Here is a 15,125-nt window from a genome sequence, read left to right on the forward strand (position 1 = left end):
TACTGTGTTTAAAATGCAAAGTATTTATACTAAAGTAAAGGGGTATGTTACATCCAGAGAAATTATGCTGTTCGAGGAATGACATTTCTACAGATTCATAGTATGCTGACTGGGAAAATTCTTTAAAGGAATAAAATACACGATATACATAAAGTTTGGGAACACTGAATTATTTATTGCACAAGAACTAAATATTGTAGAGATGTCATACATATGGCACTTTGAAGCGGAAATCTGAAAGTGTGGTTCTCCCCCCCGCCCCCCCTCCCCCAAACATTCGATGTGTGAACCATGAGTGAGCTGGCAGATGTCAATAAGGTAAAAATTCCTGCCATACCCGTCTGAGCATTGCATTGTCGACTGTGGCAGTCGCTTCCCGTATTCTCTCCTGGAGCTCTCCTACATCACGTGGTAGAGGCGGTACATGCACCAGATCTTTAATGTGTCCCCACAGGAAGAAGTCACACAGAGTGACATCTGGGGATCTGGGAGGCCATTTCGAACTCCAACACACAGAAAGCTTGCTCCGCACCTGAACTCGCCATGTTTGCGACTGGCGCTGACTATCGGCAAATTACCAAACTACACTGTGGCAGTATAAGTGAAAAAAAAAAAAAAAACTTTCAGGGTTTCTCTTCAAAATGACATATGTATGATATCTGTACAGTGTTTGGTTTTTGTGCAATAAATAATTGAAAGTGTTCCCAGGCTTTACGTACCTCCTGTATTTATTTCAGTGGATTAGCTTCCACCGAACACAAAACATGACACTGCAAATTGCCACTAGTTAAACAAAAAATTAAATGAATGCACTTCCTCCACAACTGACCTGACTACCTACATTCAAGGTTTAAACGTTACTGTCAGCTACTGACAAGTAACAGTATTGGCTGTAAAGATGCACAAGTGGTGAAACAACAACTACTTTGTTACAGGTGTAGGGAAGCATTTTCTGCAAAACACGGAAATCCACTCAAGTAAACATTAAGCTACCAATACAAGATAAACAGTGAATATCTGGTACAACTGAGTCAGTAGGAGCATTGTTAAAAATGGCAGCATTCCTGCTGATTCACTATATTTCATTTAGCGGGCATAATCACAGAGCATATTAAAATGTTTACTAACAGTTCATCCCAATGTAGTATGTTCCTATAATTTCCTTGTTCCTTATCAAGCACTGTATTCAGCATTGAACAGTAGCTCTAGGAAGCTTTGGTCCTGATGTACCATATTGAACCTTCAGTATATGGAGACTACTTCCTGCCATCTTTTCACTGTTTTCAGATTGCAACTGCTGCTTCCATCCTCTTTGCACATTTCAGCGATGTGAAACTACAGCCCATGTGATGACCATTAAATGCAGTTTAGTGGACACCTTTTGTGTAACAAATTAAGTTATATTAACCAATAACAATAATAAAAACATGAGGAAGGAAGAATGGAGTAGGAGTCTATTGTTGAAGTGGTCTGCAGATTTACAGCACACGTTATAAGTTATTATCTCAAAAAGTTTATTATTCTTTTCCCACATCACTAACACATTCTGTATACCACAGTTGTCACTATAATACTGCTAAATGCTCTCACTTTTACACTAATATAAATTTTTTTCACTGAACACACATTCCCTTCATCACTTTTCGTTGCTGGAAGACATTTGGAAAGAGTACAAGCTTTTTGTGCAAATTAGACATTTAACAAGTAATCTACTGCAATGAACTGCAAAATTAACAATGACAGACAAAAGGCACTTACCAACAGCTCAAATGGAGATGTGCATTTCCTACATATGATATTGTCTGTCTGTGTGTGTTGGCAATTGCCAAACACGCATTGCAATAACAATAATGGAAACCCATGTGCAGAAGAATTCATCCACACACACACTCCAATACAAACTGATTACAAAGTTCTGACCAGGAAACTTAGCTTCTCAGTTATTTCGGAAGTGGAAACACATTTATCTTCTTAAAACAACAATATTTCTAGCACATTTCTTTTAATTATAAGTACAACAAACACTGCACATACACTCCTGCAGAACCACAAAACACACACACACGGTATTAGGAACCTAAGGATGCACCAGCATGTCAAAGTATTTTCCATTACCAGTTGCCATGTGCCACTACAATAAGACAGTCATACACTATCACATTACATTTTTATGTGCGGATAACTTAACAACAAGACATAGCCAATAATCACCAAACTACATCAGGAATGATTTAAATCAAGTTTTTCCTAAAGTGGCTCTTACTCCTTTCTGTTTCATACATCCCTATAGAGCTCATCAGTGTTCTTTCCCCAACCAATGGATATTCAAAAACCTCAATGTAATACTTGATGAGAGTTTTTTCACTATTTACTATTTATTTTTCATTTTTTATTTATTTATCTGTGATTTTGGTTGCCACGCTATCACAATAAATAGCAGCCGGCAAGAAATATCATGTCGAATAATCTGATAAAGGAAAGCTTTCAAAAAAGAAGGGGCTTCGCCACAAGTATTTACCTTTGGGAATGATTTACTATGAGTTTTGAGTGTGATGTGTCTTTAACAGATATGAAAGATGAACAGCTAGTGGAGAACTAGGAGAGCAAAGGACAGACATGTTAGATACATGGAGCCGTCTTTAGATGGCAGAGGTACCACTGCCTGTCAAGAGCAGCCAGGGTATTCCACCAACAGGATACACCCTTCAAACACCATTACGACATGCCACTACTCCTGCATTGGTCCTATAATTGATGGAGGTGTGTTATGAACCATATTAGAATGTCCTGAAGCCTGTTAGGATGTAAGATCAGTACCAAGAATGTTGTACACTGATCAAGGAACGTCTACACCATCAACCCAATACAGAAATGAAACATATGGCACAGGACATGAGATAATCCAAGAGAACCAACATTTGGTTCAAAGGTTACAGAAGAAGGCTGCCCTCAGTTCTTATGACGTGGATCACCCAGCATCAGAGGAATACAAGAAGATAAATTGGATACAACAGAAAATTTTCCCCAAATATGCCAATGGAGCAAAGTATATCTTTCATATATTAATTCCCCACAATTTATGTTACCCAATTTTTGTTTTCTTATTTTAACACTTATCCAGAAGATTGCACTTGTATTCGCAAGTTCTTGGCCTCACACAACTTACCTTAATCTGCACAAGTCCTCTTTATGAAATGATATGCTTGTGATTCTTTTACTATTGCAACAAACATTTTCAACAAAGAGTTCAGCATTACACAATACCTCCCAACTCCTGGCCACATAAGTGTAATCAGTGAGCTTCCAACAAATTGGCCTACAGTAATAATTAGGACTTCGAGTACAAAGTAGTGGATCTTTCTCGTGAGTTGTAACCACTTATGTCCTCACATTTCTACGGAACTCACATAAACACAAGTATGGCAACACAAGATTGCCCGGATTGGTAACAGCACTACATAACAGCTAACAGTTCCAGGCAAAGATCCAGCTGAGGTAACTGCATTTCTGTTTTAGACTGAGTGTAGTATAATAGGTTGGTAGATGGAGCTGGAGTGAAACCTGCAGTTTTAAAGAGAATTCTGTTCAAACGTTGGGAGGATCCTCAGCAAGCAAACTGGGAATTAGTGGGGGACACAGGGAAGCCAGCATATGGGTCAGGGAACAGAGGGAAATGGGAAACCTGTTTATCAAAACAAAATGAAATGGAGGTGGGTGGGACATGTAGCTACACAAATGAGTAGATGACATTAGAAAATGACAAGCAGCAGCAGTAGGAATGGATGTGGGTGAAAATTTGTAAGGTGTGGCAAAGTGAAGAGGCAGCTTTTATTTAGAAGTGGATGTCAAATGGATGGTGGTGATGAATGAAAGTGAGGACTGATGGTCAGGGGCAATAGCGGAGAGTAATGACAGTCTTAAATAACTGCTAAAAGCGGGTAAGTTGCCAGTATTTGTGACAATATTCATGAAACTTAATATTCCATTTTTTACATTTTTTTCTTGAGATTTAATTAATTCGAAACAAACTACATGCACAGTACACTCAAGTAGGGACTCATCTCATTTTCTGCCATTAAAAGAAGGGTTTTCATGTTTAAATGTGTCCCTAAGATCCTTGAAGATGACCCACCTTAAGCACATCTGAGAAAACCAGTATCACAGTAGCCACAGCAGAAACCCAAAATTTTTATCACCCAGTTACATCTCTAATCCACAGTTAGAGTGGTTAAAAAAATCCTGTCTCCAAAAAGTTTATGGCAAAAGAGTTTCTGTCAACTGACAGGTTATTTTTGTGAGAAAGCTAGCATGAGCTCAAAGTCACTCATTGTTTCACTACCTGACCATCATAGCTTACCTTCAACCCAACAGAGGCCATTTTTCCCCCAAATCAGGATTTTTCATTAATTTCCTTGCGAAGAATCTAGTTGTCATAGTGCCAAATGACTAGGATACAGTCATTACTTTCTCTATACAATATCCGGTACCCTTCAGTATCTGTAATATAGAGTAGTCCTACATGTGGGAGGAAGCTGTTGCTCAGCCTTTCACATGTCCAGTGAAAAAACGTGACAACCACAAAATATTGAGAATGTATGCAGCTACAGTATGTGCCAGAACTGCTAGGCATATCTTCAAGATCTATTGCACTCTGGAACAAAATGAAATCTCTTCAACAGTTTACCAGAAAGAGATCGAAATTATTAAGTCAGAAGCCCACCTCAAATTCATCTCTCCTTTCTCAACCCAAAACTTCAACACAGTGATAGCTTTGGGACAGTAATTTTTGAGAACAATTTTCTTGAACAGTAGTTTTCCTTAGTACTTTAAAATGTATATAAACAGTCTCGACCACAAGAACCGTTATTTTTGTGGTTGCTAGTTCCCTTCCGTTACTATCTGATGGTAGGTGGTATGGACACCACAAAACTCCGCAGTTGACATTAATGCAGTTCGTAATGCCTGCTCTGTTCTCTGCCAACACCTGTCTGCATTATATGTGGTCTGAAGGTGGTCAGTAACTGACAGAAACCGGTAACCACAAAAATAAAGGTTTTTGCAGTCGAGACTGTTTATGTTCATTTTTAAGCTCTGGGACAAGCAGAAAATCGACCAAAGTTGGTAGTGAGTGAGTCTGACACTAGTTGGGAGGCGACATAAATGGCAGAGTTTTCTGCATTTCTAATGTAATTTTTGTTTTTCTAGGAACTTGATATGTTCCATGCGTGATTTTCTGATAAGAGACACTCATCACTGAGGACTGTATTTTATTAGAATATTTATTTTTGTTAGGACACAAATTACATTACTTGAGATGCCAAAGGCACATTGCTAGTAGGATTAGGAAGTAGCATACAAAATGTAATGGAGACGAGACAGCAGACAGTAAGACTGAGAAGATTTTAGTTGCTGGCAAATCTTTGGGGTTGTACTTTCGTGGTCCACAAATGTTTTTGGCCCTGACATGCCATATAGAGCAGAGTCAGATATCTCCACAGCTGCTTCTGATTCTGCCATGTCAGGCATGTGACACGAATATTGTGAAAAGTGGGCATGGTACGTGTTTTAATGTGATTGACAGACATAATCACCATCAAAGATGAAACTTAACTATTGATTCTTGATTCAAAAAGAAATTAATAGTGGACAAAGAACAGCAGAATTAGTACAGATCATTGACCAAAGTGTCCCTGCATAACACTGGTATTTAAAATTGTGACAGTGCATCTATGCCATTGTGTAAAACATGCATCAAAGCCAGTTTGGAATAGTTCAGTATTTTGCTTCTTGACCCACTGTTTTAAAGCTGATTTTATGTCATCCATCCATGAACCAAGCATGTGGTGATGCTGCAGTCGACATCAGCTGTGTGTGGTATTGCGTGAAAGTCGGGTTACGGAGAAACAGATACTGCTGTGCCAACCAACAACATATGTCACAGATGTCAATTGAGGATGTGTTAATGAAGTGATTCACAGTGACAGACATGGTGACAAAAATAGGTTAAGAAGCGAAAGTGTGATTTTTTTTTCCCAAATTGGTTTTGATGCCTGGGTTCAATGATGGTGCAAATGTGTATAAATGCATGGCAACTATATTGCATAGTTGTGTTGTCTAGAGGGCTATGATCTGTAACAATTCCAGTGCTGTATGTTCATTATTAAATATTTTTATCAATCCACATACCACTAAGTCTCATGGCTTCTTTTCTGTTAAAATCATCCACGTATTTATGAACTTCAATGGCTTCTCTATATAGCTGTGGACAACATTTCATCACTGTATATGAAATATTTGTATTTATATTTCTTTCCAATGCCTAACTCTTCATTCAGCAAAAGAAAGTGGCACCAGGAGCATCTCTGAAGATGTCAAAACACAGCTCTGGACAAATTGCGAGACCTAAAACGTTAACCACACAAGTTGGAAGATTCGTTAGCAACTATGACAACTGGCCATGAAAGCATTAACTGTGTGCTGAGGAGGTTTTACCACTGTCTTGAAAAAGTTTATTTTTGACGGGGGATAGTTTTGTAACCCACACCTATTTCAGTGTTGGTGCAATCAGTGTACCCCCTACAAATCCTATAGCCACTCAGTGGGAACTGAAGACCGTGTTAACTAGTGGACAGATTACCAGAGACTTGGAGACAGGATGCAACTTTAATGAAAGACAGAGGGGCTATATATTGAAAGATGTCCGGCCAAGGGATGACGACATGCGGAATGTGATGGCGATGGTGCCAAATTGTGGAGGATGATGTAATACTTTACATTAAAAAATAAATCGGCCTGACATTTATTTGGATGCTGTTGGTCCCTTTGCCACATTTTCCAAAATATGAAGTGATGACAGTTTTGGATGGATTATATAACTAGTGGAATACAAAAAGAAAACCACATAGGATTCAGAAGAGGTTCTAGGCAGTGGATGCACATACAGGTAAAGTAGTAAACATTGTGGCTAATTTATGCAGCTCTGTACTACAGTCTGCAATGCAATGTTGTCACTGTTTTTCATCACAGCCAGAATTTTTTGAACACAATTTGTGTCCTAAACTTACTGTGTTTTGCAGTAAAAAATGAACACAGTCTGTGGAATTTGAGTGGTTGGTAACAGTGTACCTCGCACATTTTCACTCAGTGTTGGCCTGTGGCATAATCTTCACTCATTCATTAATTCACATACTGTGTACAGTAAATCCCATCATAGTGGAGAGCCTGCAGCAATGCGGGCTGATATGAGTCATGGATCGCCAGGCAGAAGCAGCCACTCTAGGAAACATCCACAAAGCACACTCACTACCAATTGAGGCTCTACCGCGGAGTAGCAGAGGCCAAAAAAGTACTTAGTCTATAGTGAGAATACTGAGTAAAGTGGAAAAACCAACATCAACAGATAAACATATGTTCACTCTTTTGTCTTATCTGAGGTAAATAATAATGAATTTAGGACAAACAGCCAAAATACTAGAAGTAAAAAGGCTTTTCATGTAGACTATGAATCCTGACTGGGGTTTGGGACTGAGTTTTACGTTCTGGTGAAAATTTTTTTGGAAGGTTGTCAACAGACATCAGGTAGAGAACTGGAAATCTCCACATATTCACAACTAAGGTGCAGTGGTACCATCACACTTACAGGTTATCAGAACAATGGAGTTTTAAATGCCCTAACACTGATAATTAGTCGGGTTTAACTATGGTCTAACGCATACAGTCATGACATTCCGACTCATTTTTGTTATATATTGCAACAGCAGCGTTCCAAGCCAACAGAAAGCTACGTTTACAAATATGGTATCAGACTAGTGCAAACAGTATCATTTATGTTGGTTTCTAACAGTTTTTACAATAGGGAACTTCATGTACTGCCGCAAAAATAAGCACTAACTAAGAAAGAAAAAGAAGAAAGAGTGGGCGAGACCACATTTGTCTTTCTTTAGTTTCCTAAGGGCCTTGGGAGGTATAAAATAGTCCGTTACAGAATAGTTTGTTTATAGTTCCCTTATAGCCTACAGATATTTGCTGAAGCATGTTTTTTTTCTTTAACCCTTAACCCAAAACAATAGTCTCTCAGACCCATCATTCATTTTAAACATTCATTCTAAAACATGTGGCGTGTAAAGCAACATTCAACAATGAGCTTGACTTTGTCAGCCTAGCAATAAGACATATTATTTAGAAGTTAGTGCAAAATTGAGTGCCTGTGTGACCACGTTTCACATTATGTGTAATAATTAGGTAGGTCCAATACACTGCATGTTTCTAGTTACTACATATTTTGCTTTCAGTTGCTATTTTGGATATTCTTATGTTATAGCATTTTATTGTATGTGTGAATTTGTTATTTTTGACTTCAGCATGCAGCAACTTTCTAAGAAGAATAAGATTTATGCAGTTGAACCAAAGAAGACAAAGAGGAAAATGGGAAAAATGATAACATTTTTGATGATTCTAATGCCGATTCTGACTTTAGTAGCTGATGGTCACCATGAAACAGGAGTGATAGTGGTGAAGACAATCAATGCTTTACTGGAAGGAGAGCCTGTTGTGAATTGTACCACAGCCAATTACTCACAGCAAACACAGTAATTTTATGGCAAAGATAATTTCAAGTAGAAACATTCGGTTTGTTACAGCAAGAAAAACAGCTCAGCATAATATTTTGGAAAGAGGAATGGTTCTACTAAAAGCAAAAATCGAATTTTGGTGCAAATGCCTATTAAATCTCAAACACAGGAGAATTTATTTGATGACACCTTAGAGGCATACTAAATGATAGAATGGAAAAGAAGAAGATGTGAATAAAATACCCAGCATAAAAAAAAGAACTGGTGGTCTCATAAGTGCATCAATTGTGCTCAGCCAACATTCATGGAATGCAATAGGAAGATGTGCATTGAGTGTGAAAAAGTTATCTGAATTGCTTTTGTTTGCATTTTCTGCAATCTTTCATTTATACTCATGAACATCGTGATTGATGTCACAATATTAAATCATTTCAAGATTCTTACTAAATGACTGCACATGTTTTGTATTCATTTTGAATACTGTAAGTTCTCAATAGTATTGCATCTACTCGTAATATGAAACAGTTGACTATTTCCTTAATTTTTGTCAGCTAATGTGGGGATATGTGATAACAATATTACAAGCTTTAGGAGACATGTTTCTTGTTACATACTTGAGAGATGTTTTGGGTTAAGGTCTTAAGAACAAAAAGTACTAGTAAACAGCAGAAGAACTGACTTTTTGCAGAAAGACACCCATGTTGAGTATCTACTCAACGATGTTAACTCTTTTCATTACAGTTCCAATCAAATCAGAGAATATGTAATGTAGGAAAGCTGTTTGGAACGCAATACCTGCATTATTTAATGTACTACATATGCCTCCACAGATGCAGCTGAAGGTGAAACCACACAGACACTACAATAAAATGCCAAAAGCAATAATCCTGCAGGATTTCTCGCTGCAATGTGCACTAGTGTTGTTCCAGCTTGCAGACGGTAACAGTTCCCACAGCAATCAATATCATGACTGTATATGTTAAACTGTGCTTTAACTTTAATGTTCTGTAGGCAGCTGACACTGTTCTGTGCAAATTTACACAAAACTATAAGATAAAAACAGCAGCTAGTAGTATGATAAGAAGATCAGTACTTTCCTTTAAAAATAATAATGTTGCTAATGTCCAACTACATTCTGCCAAACAAAATTCTAGAAACTAAATACAAAACAATTAAGTGTTTCTTGAGTCAAATATTTGGATAAATTGTTCTAGGAACTAGTTTTGAAAACAGTATGGATGTAGCCCACTGACAAAGTATTTAAAATGGGCAAAGAGGCACTGAGGAAATATAGAAGAGAAGAAAGGAATCACAAATTATTTTGTTAAAAAAAGGATGGGTGAAGGAGCAAACAAGGAGGTTCTAAATAAGATCAGTATTTCTTCACATGTAAAAATATGCACTAAGCTTCTATGGGATATTAAAAGAATGCAGTTAACCAGATTAACCAGGTAAGTTGTGGAGCTCTACAATACCAGCAGTAAAGCTAGAATACAGACAATGCAACTTGCCATGAAAGTAAAGATGACTTGAAAAAAGCAGGGATAACACAATAGCCAATGTTCGACAAATTTCATGTCTCTACCCACACCTTTTAATGAATACTTTAACTCACTCCATACCCCTAATGTGGAGCCAGAACAAAATGTGTGAATGAATGGATGAAAAACGTGTTTACCACTAAATTCTTTTTACACTGTACAAGTTGAACCCACATTAGAAATACCATATTTCTTGATTTCTTTGCCATTTATGCAATATGTGTTTGTATAAGTTCAGCCGTGATGGAAGTGGTGCAGATAGCAATGCAGTGTGTTGTATTGAGTTCTATTTAAACTGATGCATTATTCAAAAGAGTGAAGTACAGATGCAGCTTGATTTCGAATTACTCAATTTAATACAGGAGCCAAAAATCAGCTGACAGTGGGTGAGTGAATGATGAAATAAAGAAACATTCATATTTTAAAAAATTTTAAAGCTGATATGGCAAAATGGTTTTAACCTTAAAAAAATTTACTTTGGCAGGGAACCCATACACACAAGACAAGACAGATTATTCTAAAGTGTAATGTGCTCTAGAAAAATAATTACAGTGCAGCAAATATGATGGAAAATGTACATGTGCAAATCTTGTGATTGGTTTGTATCTGTGACCTTTTATAGGCAACTAGTTTTATTTTGGAGGCATCTTTTCTATGCCATTCAACAATATTATTCAGCCATCTTTACACCATCCAATGCCTCCACCCTCCTGTAGTATTGTTCTTCATCACACGATTACTGATTTCCTGGTCAGAACTTTTTCCAATATTGTAATAATTATTGTCATACTTTTGCTCACAGTTTACCAGGTAAGCAATTGCCCATATTTAATAAGTCCACTGAAATGTTACATTTGTGAAAGTTCCTACACTGCACAGTATTGCATCACCAGTTAACTTCAGCAACATTTTTCTGCCTCATATAATCTCTCCCATTCTCTTTGGCTGCTTCTGTCAAGACTTCATGCACCTATAAAACTGATTTTGCAGCGTTTCATTATTTGCAGCAATTCAGCTGAACAGAAGAGAACTGACAATAAAAAGCACAGCTATTATAAACTGAGGAATACTGAGTGTTTATAATTTTTTTTCCTTTTTTACAAAACTAGAAAATAAAGAGACCAAGTTGTTGCAGCCTCTGTAGAGAAGGCTGGAATGTCTCAGGCTGGGAACCCACAAATCAGCACCTGCAACACAATAACAGGGAAAACAAACAGTCACACACTGGATTTCAAACATTCAGTTTACGTGGTTGTGGGAAACATACATGCTGTGTAAAGGGAAATTAAAGAAACCTTTGGAAAAGCTCAGAGGGCAAACTCATATTTAGCAAAGAAAGGAAGGCTGAAATGTGGAAGAAATATACAGAGGCAGTAGATGCACATGATATGGGAGATATGACATTGTGAGAAGAGTCTGACAGAGCATTGAAAGATGTAAGTGAAACCAAAGCACTTGGAAATAGATGAAATTCCCCCAGAAATACTGAGCTCCTTGGAAGAGTCAGCCATGACAAAACTATGCTGCCTGGTGTTCAAGACATATGATACAGGTGAAATACCCACAAACATAAAGAAAAATTTTATAACTGCTATTTCAAAAAAAGGCAAGCGACAGGTTTGGAGGCAAATGACAGGTGTGATAATACTGAACCATAAGTTTAATAATTCATGACTGCAAACTACTGGCAAATTATTTATAGAAGAATGGAAAGAATCATACAAGCCAAATTGGAGGAGAATATTCTCTTTGAAGTTGCTAAGACAGCAGGAATAAACTTCAGGATGCAGAAGATTACAGTCTGTAAAGAAACCAGAGTATAGTTATAGGAATTAAAAGGGGTGAGAGGAATGAGTCAGGGTTGCAGCAAACCAGACTGCAGGTACAAGAACTGAAGGACACAAAAGGAATGAGACCAGGTTGTAGGCTATCTCCCAAGTTACTCAGTTTGTACATTGAGCAACAGAAAATGAAACCAGACAATTTTGGACAGGGAATTAGAATTTAGGGAGCAGACAAAAAATCGAAGTTTATTGGTAACATCATAATTGTATCAGAGACAGCAAAGGACTAGGAGAATCAGTCGAATGGAGTGGATAATGCCTTCAGAAGAGGTTACAAGGTGAACACCAACAAAAGGGGTCAGGAATATTTTATTAGGAAATGAGACACTGAAAGCTACAGATGAGTTTTGCTATTTGGGCAGCAAAATAACCAAAGCAGGGACGATGTAAAATGTAAATAGGATGATAAGTTTTCCCGAAAAAGAGAAATTTATTAACATCAAATACAAATTTAAGTTTTACGTCAGTCTGTTCTGAAAGTATCTCTCTTAAGTTTCACCCTGTATAGAAGTTTAATGTCAATGATATCGACTTCTGGTAAGAGACATGGTGCTATGGGAGAATTCTGAAGATTAGATGGGTAGACTAATGTGGAGGTACAGAACCAAATTACGGAAAAAAAAGAAATTCATTGCACAACTTGACAGAAAGAGTAGTTTGATTGAGAGGACTTAATCCTGAGGCAGCAATGAATTGTTGGAGGGCGGTGTCTGCAGGGAGGGGGGGGGGGGATTGTAGAGCTTTGCTGCAGAAATAAGGCTGATAACAACGTAATCTCAGTCTCTTTTACAATGAGAAGATATGTTGCATATTTTGTACCATTTTCACTATATTGAGTCATACATAATTGAAATTCATATCTACATCTACATCCATATTCTGCAATCCACTGTGAGGTGCGTGGCAGAGGATACATTGTATTGTACCAGTTATTACGCTTTCTTCCTGTTCCGTTCATGTGTGGAGTGCGGGAAGAATTATTCTAATCTTATCCTCACAGTCCCTGTGTGAGTTATACATTTGGGATTGTAGTATATCGCTAGAGTAATCATTTAAAGCTGCTTCTTGAAACTCTGTCAGTAGACATTCTGGGGATACTTTACATCTATCTTTGAGAGTCTTCCAGTTCAGGTCCTTCAGTATCTTTCTGACAATCTTCCACGGATTAAACAAACCTGTGATTATTTGAGCTGCCCTGCTCTGTATACAGGGTGACAACTATCGAACTATATGAAAAAAAGTTACATTAGTTACAAACTATGGCATGCATACACTTTATTCAACATGTAAATGTCACTACAGATATTTGGATTTAGGTTATGACACGTTTGATATATCTGCCAACATTGGCAATGATGTGGCACAGATGAATAGCGAAATTGTACACGACTTGTTGAATTGTCTGAACATTGATGCTGTCGATGACCTCCGAAATGGCGTTTTCCAGCTCGGCAATGGTTTTGGGGTTATTGTGTACTCCTTGTCTTTAATATAGCCCCACAAAATGCAGTCACATGTTTTCAGATCCAGAGAATCTGGATGAGGGGAATGTAGCCTGTTCCAGTGGCCTCTGGGTACTCCAGAGCCAGAATGGGGTCCCCAAAGTGCTCCTCCAGGGCATTAAACACACTCCTGCTTCTGTGGGGTTAAGTTCCGTCATGCATGAACCACCTCTTGTCAAAATAAGGATCATTTTAGATAAGGGGGAGAAAATCGTCCTACAAAACATTCACATACTGTTAGGTAGTTACTGTTCCAGCAAGAGATATGGAACCGATTGTTCCATGACTGGACATTGCACACCACACAGACACCCACTGAAGGTGAAGAGACTTCTCGATAATGAAATGCAGATTCTCAGTCCCCCCAAATGCACCATTTTTGCTTATTGACGGACTTGTCTAAATGAAAATGCGCTTTTCCGTTAAACCGAACAATATTCAGATCAAAGTCCTATTTGTCAGTTCTGTGGACAATAGTGCTGATGAAACACAACCACTGTTCCATACCCTTGGGGCTTAATGGCTGACGGGTTTGAATTTTGTACGGGAAGAGACGCATGTTTCAACAACAATTTGTCGCAGTATCTCCGGTTGGTTCCCACCTGTTGTGCAGCTCATCTGATCAATTTCCTGTGGCTGGTTTGAAACACAGCATGCATATTCTTTAAGTTTTCAGGCTTTTTGGATGACCAATATTGCCGACACTGTCCTCACGACACTACCCATTCTCTCAAACTTGCAAATCAAATTGTTGATTGTTAGCACACTTGGACCAGTTGTCTTCAGCTTGAACCACAGTTGGAGTGCTATTGCTCGTATGGTAGGCCTTTACAAGTGCTATACACTCAGGCACACTGTGCTGTGACATTTTCGCATGCAAATGGTGAAAGGCATGTGTGAATTCACATACCAATTCCCATCATGCCCTGCAGCCAACCATGTAGTTTGAACATCCTAACGCAAGCCATTCAGAATTTGATGATGATTTTATTTCATATAGTTCAATAGCTGTCAGAATGTACGTTCAATATCTCCTGTTAGTCCTGTCTGGTATGGGTCCCACACTTGAGCAATATTCTTGAACCAGCCACACAAGTGATTTGTAAGCCATCTCCTTTGTAGACTGAATGCACTTCCACAGTATTCTACCAATGAAGCAAAGTCTAACAGCTGCTTTATCCACAAATGAGCCTGCATGAACATTCCATTACATATCCCTACAAATCATTACAACCAGGTATTTGTATGAGCTGGCCAATCTGAACTGTGGCTCATTGATATTATAGTAATAGGATAATGAGTTTTTTCATTTTGTCGAGTGCAAAATTTTACATTTTTGAACATTTAGAGAAAGTTGCCAATCTCTGCACCACACTGAAATCTTATCAAGATCTAACTGAATATTTATAAAATATTTATCCCACTTTCTTTCAGATAGTACTTCATTATAGATAACTGCATCATCTGTGAAAATCCTGATTTTACTATTAATACTATCTGCAAGGTCATTAACATACAACAAGAACACTACTTGCATCACAACAGCTAAAATGACTTCTGCATCTGACAATGACTCTCCATCCAAGATAGCATGCTGCATCCTTCTTACCAAAAAGTCCTCAATCCAGTCACAAATATCACTTGATACCTCATATGATCATACTTTTG

At 37.9% G+C, this 15,125-nt stretch overlaps 2 protein-coding genes and 1 long non-coding RNA gene across 5 annotated transcripts in view; 1 reads left to right on the top strand and 2 right to left on the bottom strand.

Annotated features, from left to right (window-relative positions):
• The window catches only part of LOC126213500 (putative sodium-dependent multivitamin transporter), a 616,831-nt gene that overhangs the window by 552,005 nt on the left and 49,701 nt on the right, over positions 1-15,125 (bottom strand). The gene's annotated exons all lie outside the window — the stretch shown is intronic.
• LOC126213506 (uncharacterized) overlaps positions 1-15,125 on the top strand; it is a 394,607-nt gene that overhangs the window by 126,082 nt on the left and 253,400 nt on the right. The window contains exon 3 of one of the 3 annotated variants that reach the window (XR_007541203.1): positions 2,653-2,929. The exons of the other annotated variants lie outside the window; for them this stretch is intronic. This is a non-coding gene — a long non-coding RNA (uncharacterized LOC126213506). The remainder of the gene's footprint in view (positions 1-2,652; positions 2,930-15,125) is intronic. 3 annotated transcript variants of the gene reach the window in all.
• LOC126213498 (putative sodium-dependent multivitamin transporter) overlaps positions 10,622-15,125 on the bottom strand; it is a 1,462,669-nt gene continuing 1,458,165 nt past the window's right edge. The window contains exon 13 of the mRNA XM_049941335.1: positions 10,622-11,298. The gene's annotated coding sequence lies outside the window, so the exon portion shown is untranslated. The remainder of the gene's footprint in view (positions 11,299-15,125) is intronic.

The sequence above is a fragment of the Schistocerca nitens genome, chromosome 11 (genome assembly GCF_023898315.1).
Source record: "Schistocerca nitens isolate TAMUIC-IGC-003100 chromosome 11, iqSchNite1.1, whole genome shotgun sequence".
NCBI classification, from domain to species: domain Eukaryota; kingdom Metazoa; phylum Arthropoda; class Insecta; order Orthoptera; family Acrididae; genus Schistocerca; species Schistocerca nitens.